Source organism: Danio rerio, chromosome 23, assembly GCF_049306965.1.
Source record: "Danio rerio strain Tuebingen ecotype United States chromosome 23, GRCz12tu, whole genome shotgun sequence".
NCBI classification, from domain to species: Eukaryota; Metazoa; Chordata; class Actinopteri; order Cypriniformes; family Danionidae; genus Danio; species Danio rerio.
The window spans coordinates 33443112-33456000 of NC_133198.1; the positions used below are offsets into that span (position 1 = coordinate 33443112).

General features: G+C 35.3%; 1 protein-coding gene across 42 annotated transcripts in view; it reads right to left on the reverse strand.

Moving 5' to 3' along the window:
* The window catches only part of camta1a (calmodulin binding transcription activator 1a), a 639110-nt gene that overhangs the window by 442023 nt on the left and 184198 nt on the right, over positions 1-12889 (reverse strand). The window lies entirely within an intron of this gene.

Genomic DNA, 12889 nt, shown 5'->3' on the forward strand with positions numbered 1-12889 from the left:
CATGTTTATTTTTCTCTTTTAAAGTACAAAAAATGTTTACAGGTGGTCAGCTGTTCTGAAAAATACAAACAGATGTTTCAATATAATGTTAAAAGATACTGTACTATCTATGTGGATTTATGTTTTGAATTTTTACTGCAAATATCACATCCATAGTGCTGAAATTGCACATATTTTTTTATTACAAAATATATTATTTAGATGTATTAAATTCAAAATAATCAGTTTTTAATTTGTAATCTTAATGCTTTTATAAGTGAATTTAGGCATCACAAAACTAAAATCCATGACATGCAAAATTAATATCAACTTAGATGCTTGCTAAAGATTACATTTGACGTTTTTTAAACTACTACTGTTTTAAAACATCAACTTCAAGTGAGTCAGATTTTGTTAATCTAAAAAGAAAAACAAGGAAATGTGCATGAGAATTAAATATGCATTAACTGGTCATAACAATAAACTAAGAATTGTACATACTGGTATTAGAACTTAATATATTATTTTGAGTAATTAAATAAAATATAATTATTTTTATTTTGAATGCATTTAAGTGGATTTAGGCATCACAATATTACAATTTATGATATGCAAAATGAATATCAACTTAGATATATGCTAAAAATTACAATTAACACTTTTATTAAATTACTACTGCTTTATTTCTGTCAAATTGTTTTAATCTAAAATGAAAATGTGTGTATTAACTTTACAATAACTGCACTGTAAAAATAATCCTGGTTGCCATACATTTTCAATTTTTCATTCAAATTCATTCAAGCTGAATCAAATTAACCTTATGAGTCAGTTGAACTTATATTTAAAAATTAAGTTAATTAAATATTTAATAATAAATTAGGTCAGAACATGATTAACCTAGTTTAATAAGTTACAATGAACTAAAAACATATGCTGTCATGACTAATTGTTCATTTTTTATTTTTTACAGTGCGCTCTCAGAAATAAAGGTACGAGAGCTGTCACTGTGGTGGTACTTTTTCAAATTACTTAATTACTTAAATTTCAATTACTTAAAAATGTGTACCTTTAAAAATGTACCAACCCAGTGACAGCTCTCATAGGTTTATTTCTGAGAGTGTGTGGTCATAACAAGAAAATTAAGAACTGCAATAACCAACCTACGTTATGCATCCCTAGAAACAAAGGCACAAAACTACAACAGAGGAAACATTTGAGAATGTTTGACCTGAAATGCAAAGTCACAGACCGTGACTATACAACTGACTGGTCTGGACAATAACACATCTTCTCTCACAAAAAGGACACTCTCAGAATTTTGAGGACAGTCGAACGCAGCAAACCAAACACGCTTGGTGTGGCATGCCACCTCTAAGGTGCAGAATAAGCAAACAAGTCTTAAGAGTGTGATCCGACAGAGCTCGGCCCAGAAAGTGCTATTAGCAGTTGCTTTATGAGGCTATTATCAAGATGTTGGCTTGGGAAGATGTGCTTGTTGGGGTTGTGGAGGACAGATTGGTATCACATTGTTTGCGGATCAATCCAGAACTTTAATTAGCACTGGGTCGAGGCCGGGCAGACCCCCAGCGTCAGGTACGGCTCTTCCTAAAGAAGCTTACAGGTACCCACAGCCCTAATCTCTCCACCCATCACACCCAAATTAAAGCAGCAAATGGGAAATTGATTTCTGGCCCCCTGTCCGCTGCAATATCTCCCTTTGTCTTAAGGACATTAGCCGGGTTTGCTCCTTGCCTAAGCTGTTCTTTAAAATGTTCATTATTGATACCGAGAGGAGATTGGCACGAGGCCAAAACTAGCCTTCCACCTCCTGTATCTGCAGTCCTGAGTTTTTCACACCTGACTGCCAGCGGGAGGAGGGACAGGACATTGTCTTTAGCCAATCACAGAGCCTGACAGTCTCACTCGCTAGCAGCCGATAATTGGACTATCTGGTGTTTGCTTCCTAGTTCTCCTCCAGCTTTCCACACCTATCACTCGCTCTGTGTAAGAAGACGACACCGACAGATCTCCAAAAACTATGAGTGAGTCAGCGAAAGCATCGAGACAGACGTGGAAGTGAGTCCTCAGCCTCCTCGAGAAATCATATAGAACTAATGGGGTATAATCCATTTCCCTTCCAATATGTCACCTCGTCTAGATTTCTCTTTGGCTGCCGCTCTGTTGACGCTTCCACTTATGGCAGCGTACTATTTTTCATGTGAATGAAGCTTTCGAAAGGGGGAAAATTCCCCTCCCAAAACATTTCTCACAGAGTCAGCAGGTAGGAACGTAAGGTACGCTAAGTCATCTAAAGCATGTGTGGCTTTCAAACAGATTCAACCCACTATCACCGGGGGGTTGAGATCCGCAGCTAATGTTTCAAATATCAAACCTGAGGGTTTAATACGTGTGCAGCCGAGGGGATAGGAAAATGCAGGACTCAACTATTAATATATATATATATATTTATATTCTTTTTTTTTTTTTTTGCTGCTGCTGATCCAGTCAGGCCAGCATTTTTATTATTTTTAGTCACCCTATCAACTTTTGCAATGGTTCAAATACAAAATAATGAATAAAAAACCTTTTTTGTACCTTAAACTTTTTTTTTTTCATATAAAAGGACATATTAGTACACTGTAAAAAAAAAAAAAGAAGAAGAAGTATATGACATAGTCATGAAAACAAATGCTGTTATGTTACATTAACTAATTTTACAGTGTTGTGCAGTAGCTTTGCTACAAGTTAACACTAGTTGCTACTAAGTTAACTACATTCTCAGTAGCATGGCTACTTTCTAAATCAAATAGCTTTTCAGTAGCAAGGCTGTTAATTTTCTGCAAGTTATGAGTAGCGTCCACAAAAGCAACATTTACTGATCATTAAGTCAGCGATTGGAGCTGTGAAGTCAGTCTCTAGTCAATAAAAAGAAATTCATATGATAGCGAGAATGGCAGTAAAAACATTTTTTTTTTTTTTTTTTTTGGTGAGTTACTGCCACCCCATGCTCCGGTCGATGTTGTCACCAATCAATCATTGGGCTGACATGAGAAACTTGCTTGAAGGAAAGATGACTGTAGAGCTGGGATGTCCAAACTCGGTCCTGGAGGGCTGGTGTCCTGCATAGTTTAGCACCAACTTGCTTCAACACATCTGCCTGGAAGTTTCTATTATATCTAGTAAGAGCATGATTAGCTTGTTCAGGTGTGTTAAATTTCAGCTAGAACTAAAATATGTAGGACACCGGTCCTCCAGGACCGAGTTTGGACACCCCTGTTGTAGAGGAATTATTTCGGAAACAGGACCATACCTTGAAGAACATGTCTTAAAATTAATTCTTATGCTGTGCTTTTGTTGCTCTAGTTTAATTGGTTTAAAATGAATTCACAGTTTATTCTCCAAATTTGACCAAGTGCACATTAACAAAAATATAGTAGTTTAATGAAAATGTAGTGTTTAAAATATTTAAAATACTACAATGTTTTTGAACAATACTACAGGGAAGTAATTGAATTAATTTGCTGTGGTATTTTTATAGTTTCAATACAACAACTAAAGTAATATATATGGCACAGACTGAAGTTGCTTCGATTAAAAAAAAATAAAAAATGAAAAAAAAGCTTAGATGTGGCAAAGGTACTTTTCCCATTTAGCTTTTAATTTAATTTGCTACATTTCCCAAGGGGTAGCTTTTAGTGTAGTTAAGCTTCATTCTAAATAGAATAACTAATAGCTTAGCTCACTACAGTTTCCAAATAGCTTGCCCAACACTTATTTTCTTAAGTTAATCAGGTTTCAACTAATAGTTTTAAGTTATAAAAAGTGTAACTTAAAATTTTTAGTCTGTTAAATTAACACAAGTTGAGATGACTAAAACATTTCATTTGATTTAAAAAAAAAATAAGCTGCAAAATTTTTTACAGTGTATCTAAAGCGTACATATGAGCACATTTTAGCTTTTGTACATTGGCTACCAATCCCAGTAACAAGCCTTGTACCTTTTTGGAGAGAGTGAATGATATGTTAGCATACTTAGATATTATAGTACTATATTGATGAGAAAAATGAACTGTATATGTTGTTTTTATATTTTATTTTAATGTCCTTTTATCTGTTTAATTAAATTGTAAATTCAAAACTTACTTTTTCATTTAAAAAAACATAATAATTCATAAAACTAAGTTACAAAACAATAAATAAAATAATAAGCCATTGCATTAACAATTAAAAGAATGAAAATTTATATTCCAAAATGAAGGCATTTTAAAATCATTCAAAAAATCTTTAATATCAACTCAATTTTTTTTATTCCACAAAAAGTTTAAAGTTAAAAGAAAAAATAGAACAATGACTGTCAGAATATCAGTGCCAGCAGAGCAGTGCTCAAAAGGGCGATGACTGTTCCGTCAGCCGGCCCGAAAAACTCTGGTGCTGTCACCAGGTCAGTGGGCCATCCTTATTCTTGATCCTCGAAATGAGAAAGATGGTCTAACTGTGTCAAAAATAGCTCAGCTCTGAAAGCTTGTCTGCACTTTCTGTTCCCCTGAAAAGGTGACGAGTGAACCTTCCGGCGGGAGAGCACAGTCCTGGTGGTAAGAGCCCGATAAATCTGCCTGTATGGTGGGGCTCTTTTCGCATTTGTTAAGCAGCCATGTGTGAAAATGTTAATGAAGGCCTCTATAATCTAGGAGATTCTCACTATTCAAATTTTGTTCACGTCCCTGCTTTTCTGCTTACATACTGACTATTGTGTGCATCAATCCTTCTACTGTCGGACTAATAATAGATCTAATTGCCTCCGTCAGCCTGGTAGCTCTGCATCTCATTGTCTGTTACACACACACACACACAAACACACAGTCCCCCTTTCATTCTCCTTTGCATTTTAAAAGAAGGTTTGGACCACAAAGGTGCCTGGCTAAACTTGTTCATTACAGGACAGCGACACACACCAGTGTCCATCACCTAATCAGCCCTCATCTACCATGAAATATTAAGTGTCCATATGCCAAAACATTTACCATGCCAGAAACCTGCACAGAAACCCTTTTTATCTCATTTATAATATATGGGCAACAATAAAAAATAAACCTTATCGCGTGACAATTTCCTGTGACCCCCAAGACTTGGCTTTCATTTATCACGCAATATTTACTAACTAGTGAAGGGAGTGTGGAAGTCTACACTGATGCTAAGCTGATATAAATTTGGACAAAAATATGTAAAAAACAAACTGTTGGGTCAGTCCGTATTTTACCCAAATTTGGGTGGTAACAACACAGAATTTTTACAGTGTATCTGAAAGAAATATGTCCTAAATCATATTTTAGAAGTAGTGGTGGTGGTGGTGGTACTACAGTACTACTACTACTACTACTAATAATAATAATTTATCTTATTATCAAAAATAATTTTTGTCTACCAGTGACATTTAAACCTAGTCAAGAAAATGAATTTTGTTAATTTGTTTGTTTGTTTGTTTGTTTGTTTGTTTTACATGATATAAGCTTTCATTCTATGGATTATATATTAATTCATTAATTTTCCTTCAGCTTAGTCTCTTTTTTTTATCAGGGGTTGCCACAGCGGAATGAACCCCCAACCATTCTGTCATTTCACGCAGCGGATGCCCTTCCAGCCACAATCCAGTTCTGGTAAACACCCATACACTCACTCACTCATACACACACTCATACACTACGGCCAATTTGGTTCATCCAAATATATACCGCATGTCTTTACACTCGGGGTAAATCAGAGCACCCGGAGGAAACCCACGCAAACACAGGCAGAACATGCAAATTCCACGCAGAAATGCCAAATGGCCCAGCCAGTCCTCGAACTAATGACCTTCTTGCTGTGAGGCAACAGTGCTAACCAGTGAGCCACCGATATGGATCATATAGTTGATAAATATGATTATTTCAACACAATCTCACGGCAATTTGTAACTTTTTGATTTAGTGGCTAATTTGTATGAATTCGTACGATCTAATTCGTACAATTTAGTACGATTTGCTTATCCCCCAATGACGGTTGGGGTTAGGGGTGGGGTTAGGTGCCACGCCTCCTTTTTAAAATCGTACCATTTCGTACGACTGAACTCGTACGAATTCGTACAAATTAGCCACTAAACTGGCAAAACGTAAAATACTTATGTTTTTTCGTGAGATCAGGCTGATTATTTAGCTCATATTAGCCCATCATTAGTGAATAGATAGCATCATTAATAGAAATGGTCTCTAATGCTAATCAAAAACAAAAAGAATGACTTAATGTTAGATTTCATGGAGAATTTGTTTTTTTCTGGTACGGATCCCTTGCTGTAGTCGATGATTGTGTCCTAATGTTTTTATTTTCTTAGAATACTTTGTAATACTCTATTTTATATATATTTTCTCTCTATTTTTTTCTCCACCTGTTATATTTTTGCTTTATTATTATTTCTGGTTGTGTTTTTGCACTTCTGTAATATTCCTGGATAAAGTTAATATCTGAATTTGTATTTATATTTTATGTGATGTTTCAAAACTTATAATACAAATCAATGTGTGTGTGTGTGTGTGTGTGTGTGTGTGTGTGTGTGTGTGTGTGTGAATGAGAGTGTATGGGTGTTTCCCAGTGCTGGGTTACAGCTGAGAGGGCATCCACCGCATAAAACATTTGCCAGAGTAATTCACGGTTCATTCCTCTGTGGAACCCCTGATAAATCAAGGACTACACCAATTTATGGTGAGTGAGTGAGTGAGTGAGTGAGTGAGTGAGTGAGTGAGATAATTCATACTAAATAATTTTAGAAGGGTGTTTCATAGCTGACTTTAAAATAAAAATAAGAATTTTTCAAATTGTCTTTCTATGTTATAACCCACAACAGTCTGAAGTGAACATCATTAATATCCTCCACATGGCAATTTATTTTTAACAATAAGTAATGATTTTTATCAAGGTTGGTAATCAATTTTAAATGATTTTGCTGAACCCATCTGTAGACATGCATTCAACATTAAACAATCGCATCTATTAATGGAATGAGTAGAAAAACTACACTACCCATGATGCTGCAGAAGGTACACTCTCATGAAGCACAGCAAATTACATAACAGAGTGACCATTATGACCACAAGTGTTTCCCATGCATATGGATATTTCATAAAAATTACATGTTTCTATTAGGGCTGCATAATATTTAAAAGTCTGAAATTGCAATATTTTGTTTTTCTGCAATATATGTTGCGATAAACTTTGGTATACTTGGAAAAAAAAATTGGTCACACTTTATTTTAAGGTTCAGGTCTCGTTCTTAGTAAACAATTTTGACTTCAATAAACTCCTGATTTGCTCCTTATTGGAAGTTATTAGATTGTTTAGTAGTTTGGGTACTGGATAGGATTAGGGATGTAGAATAAGATCAAACAGAACATGTGCTTTATGAGTACTACTCAGCAGCCAATTTCGCATACTAATAAGCCAACAAAATCTCACGCCAATTCGTAACTTTTTGATTTAGTGGCTAATTTGTATGAATTCGTTTGATCTAATTCGTAAAATTCTGTACGGTTTGCCCATCTCCCAATGATGGTTGGGTTTAGGGGTGGGGTTAGGTCCCATGCCTCCTTTTTAAAATCGTACATTTTCGTACGACTGAACTCATACGAATTCATACGAATTAGCCACTAAACTGGCCAAACGTAAAATACTTACGTTTTCTCGTGGAATCAGGCTGAATAAACAACTAGTTAATAGAGAGAATTGGTCCTTAAAGCATTACCGGATGTATTAATTTTGATTGACTAGGATAATTCTGTAGAGGAGTGAATCACTCATAACATGTAATGAACAAACTACATGCATAGATAAAAGCAGCAAAGCAAAGATAAAAGTGACATAAACAGTGCACGCATTATGGTTTTGTACATGTAAATGTAAAAATTACACTTCAAAGTCAACTCAACATTGCATATCTTAGCGATGTGACTATTGTGGATGCACACATTGCGATATCAATCAGGAAAACCATATATTGTGCAGCCCTAGTTTCCATACATACAACCGACCGCTAAATAAAGCTGTATATTTATCATCATTCGTCAGTAGCTTTGTCAGCTTCTTTAAATAGTATCCAAGTTTGTAAATGTTGCGACTCAACTAATACAACGGTTTGGCTCATATAATAGACTTTTAAAATAACTGTGTTAAAAATAATAGGTAATAATAGGCCGAAAAAGCCAACTTCATTCCAACACTGCCAAGCTGTATAAGAGGAGATAACTAGTCATCATTACTCAGCATTTATTATTATGTTACGAATCAAGTAACACTCTCTCTTCTGACTTTCCTGGCTTTCTCTTCTCCCCCAGAATGAGAGGAGCAGGTGGGCCGACCCCAGGGTCCGGAGTCCATCCAATTAAGACACATAGAGCAGAACACATTCCTCTATACTAGTGTAGCTTCCGCATGGCAAACACATACACACCGATACACATTCATTTGGACGGAAACACGCAGGCTGCTAGCATGGGCTCCATTCCCAAAACAAGCTGTTTCCACTTCAGGATACTGCATGGATAACTAGTGTGCACCCAGGCTTCCGTGTTACTCAGACTAGCTGTTGCAACTTTGTTCGGGAAAGACCAACTCAACCTTGACGGAAACACAGAGAAAATAAACTCATCAACAAACTGGCAGCGTGAAAGAGGAGGATTACATGAACTAATACAAATGTTTGCCCCTAATATCCGTCAACTAGGAAACAGCTATGCTAATTTGCTTTAAGTTTGGTTTTAGTATCTAAGTGATTTCCAAAAACAGCATGTGGATTTTTCTCTTTCTTTTTTTTTTTTTAGACATTAACACATTTTGGAAAGATAAAGCACTTTACACAAAAAGAGATATAAGTAAACAAGATTTAAGCAATAATCCCAAAGCACTCAGTAAATTATATTTTTCATTTGCTGTGCAGCTGCACGGGGAATAATAATCAAATATATTTTAGGCATTTCTTAAATGGAATTAAAAGTTGTCAGACAAACAAATAAAAACTGCGAACACTCCCTAAGCTAGATAAAGGATTGTTTGCATTTCCAAAAATTATAGTTGGTTTCAAATGATTGGTGTGTGTACTGTGTGGATGTACATTTATAACTCAGCTGTCAAATAATTAATCTGAAAATACAGTTAACTGTCAAAATAAGACTATCATATATGAGGCATTTCACACATTGTAAAAACATTTTGACTTTACTTTAAAGACGCAGTATGTAAGTTTGACAGCCAGTGGTTGAAATAGGTATTGCATTCCTGGATCAGAACACACACAAGCGCAGGTTGCCAGATTGAGGACCAACTCTGTGCTTGACTACAGAGCCATTTAAGGCTCTAAGTTTTTGTCAAAACCAATATCTGGGATTAATATTTTAGAAATGGTTTCTATTTCTTGCAGGTGAACAACATGAACCACTGACAATGATCACCTCATGTCCACCTCATGTGCTTTATTCAGTGTTAAATGCTAACAAAATGAGTCTGAATGCCATTTTACATGACATTTATTGCCGTACTACCAAAAGCAGCAGCAGATAGTTCACCTCAGATCTTAAAAATAAAAATAAACCATTTGAAATTGAACAAATATTAGTGATTCACCATCTGCATCTAATAATGGTAAAGAGCTTTAATATGCATTAATTAGATTATAAACCTTACCATTTGAGGATGAATGCTTATTCTGTGCTTCTGAATGGCTGTATATTAATTTCTGTCATGTTTCTTCTGGTGCAAACAGCCAAACTGCAAATCTCATTAAGTAGCGTGTTGTTAGGAAACTGGGTTGCAATCTGCTCATCTCATGTTTTACATTCGTAATATTTATATTATTTGCTAAGTAATAACATAATGTGGAACTCTGAATCTGCGTCGGAGTCTGCTACTGTACACCAGAGGTCGCATTTCAGTCACGGACGCATGTTTGAGAGCCTTTCTGAATGAATGAATAAAATATGCGGTTTTCCAAAAAAGGCAACCCGGGTTGCTGAAATATAATTGGTTAAAGTGGCAGTGGGTGGGTTTACTTAGCATGTTTCTTAAATATCTGCAAACATATTATGCTATTGTTATGCTTTAGAAGAGTTAAACACATACATACAGTATCTTTTAAAAAGAGAGTCAACTCGTTGCCTTATAAATAGTAAGTAAACAAACTAAATTTAAATTACACTGCAAAAATATAAAAGTTAAGTCAATGGGTATACTGACTGAAGGTAAAATCAACTTGTTGCATTTAAGGCAATCGGTTTACTCACTTTGTATAGTAAAATAACTAATTGCTTTTTACAATGTCTATGAAATTCACATTTAAAGATAATTGTTAACTAACAGTACCACTATAAAAAATGTTGAGTTCCATACAATTTCTTTACAATTTTCCATACAATTGAGTTGTCCCAACACAAATTAAGTTAACTTAATGTTTTTGCAAATTCAAGTGGGTTAAACAAAAAACAATTAAGTTATTTCCAAAAATGTAAGAATTGTGTTGTTTGAACACGTTAAATAAGTATTTGAGTGAGTGCAACAGTTTTTAATTGGGCATTTCTGAAAGAACCTGTATTAATTAAGATATTTATAATTAAGATATGCAGTAACATAAAAAGTAGATTTTCATGTACCAAGAAACAGAATAGACTTGAAAAAAATGTAATGTGGAACACAGCAGGCGAAACTGAAAGACAGCTATTGTAAAATCACACTAAAAGAAACTGACATTACAATATACAAGTAATACTGAATACAAGTATTGACCTTGATTCTTCACTAGCAGGCGCAGCCATTCGACTTCCGGTCCCATTCACTTCCATTCATTTTTTGATGTTAAAAACAGCTTGTTCTGCTGCTTAATGTTACAAGCTGATGTTTTCTTATTATATAATTCTACTTTGCCAATATAGTCATGAACCCACTTGTTTGTAGAGCAAGTAGTTTGACAGTTTTTTTTCCCATTTATTACTCCTAGTCATTTCTTTTACAGGAAACTGAATCAAAAGTTTTAAAACAATAGCAAAAATGAGCGCACTTCCGCATCGCAGAATACATTTACACATTCAACATTGAGGATTAAAATCTGTGGAACATTCAATAATCCAACATTTAATTCATTTTTTATTTTAAGTGTATATGGATGAGTAGATATTTTGTTGATCATGATGAAATTTAGTTTGAAGAATTATTTTAAGTGTATAATATTCTGTTCAAAATAAATCAAATCAAACATTATTTTGAACTATCACTCATGTTGGAGAAAAACAATAAAGCTAAGTTCATTACAACTAAATGGTAATGTGTAATCTACTTTACAATAAATGTGCACAAAACACCTGTCGAACATAGTGATTTAAACTGCTGTGCGTATAATTAAAGAGCTTAAAAAAGATCATTTGAATGCCTGCAAGATCAAATTTCAGGATCCTTAATTTTGGGAATAATTCTGAACTTTGTATTTTTCATTTTCTCTCGCCAGAGAGTGACGTCAGTGTAGAAAGGTTAATTGTCTCTTTCAGTAATAAAGCGGTGGATTGTGGGCCGTGACTGACATAAATGGACACGGGCTTTCTTTCTAGTGAATTCTCACTTGCTGTGTGATCTGGATCAAGGGTCAAATTTTCCAACAATTGTGATTTATTAATAATGACATTCAGTGCACTTTATGTGACATTCCTTTTATTATGGACTGGCGATAATGTGGTTGAGTCTGTGGCGAGGGCCGTCTGCCCATGTCGCCTTTTACAGGAAGAAAAGCATAAATTTTATTCCATCTCCGGCTTTAGTGACAAGAAACGATCTCGGTGATGAAAAGTGTCCAGTGTGTTATTTCACATTACAATATACTTAGGACTGAGTACATTTTACTGGAGCCATCAGGAATGGGAAAGGGGTGTTGTATTAGATCTATGGGCTTGAGCAATCCTTGAATTTAAAAAAATAAGTCATGAAAAAAAATTTATATATGTACAACTCAAGCTTATTATTGATACGTATCCCTGCATACATTTCTGGACAGTATAAAATACATTCCAGGAGCTTTGTTTTTTGCAGTTTTTGTTTTCGTAAATCCACCAAAGACCGCTATATATGCTTTTTCAGATCTCAAATTTCTCTTGCGAGTAGCATTTGTGCCTGCTCTTCAAGCATAAATCCACCAGAAGCTGCTGTCAACTGACAGACCGACTGATAACCCTACCCACCCCGTTCCCTAAACCCAACCGATTGACCCGCTCATTGCCTTCCCTATACCTAACCGACAGTGTTTTCAAAAGCAATCTAGAAAAAGAAAAGCCCTCTTAGCTGCCTAATTTTTTACCACATTTTCAGATCTTACCTTATTCTCACCATTATTTACTTTTTAATTTTTTGCCTTTTGTTTTACCTGCATTCTGGAACCGTTCTTCATCTAACTTAAACCCTGTCATCTCAGTCAACTTCACTCTTTATCTCAAGTCCACTGTCGTAAGCCGCGAGACACAGGGCAAACTGGTAACAGCAGAAAAGCCGTTCACATAGAGGTAAGCGGTCAGCTGGTAGCGCGAAAAGAAAAAGAACCCATTAGCAGCGCCATATGGGCAGTAGCGTTAGTTTTAAAGACCAATATGCAGCTCTGGCTACATAATTTGCGATCTCCAGAAATGTATACGGGGATACGTTTACAATTGAATATGTTGCAAGTAATTGTTATTTGTAGCCCTATACAGCAAATACTAAACAGTAAAAAAATATCAATTACTTATCAGTTGCTATTTGCAATTCACTAGTGTCTTTCATTTCAAGAGTTCACACTTAGCTCATGATTTATACATAGCTTGTTTGGCATGCTGTCCCGGGAGAGAGCCCTGAGCTCAAGGGATCCTCGAGCCCAGGGCTC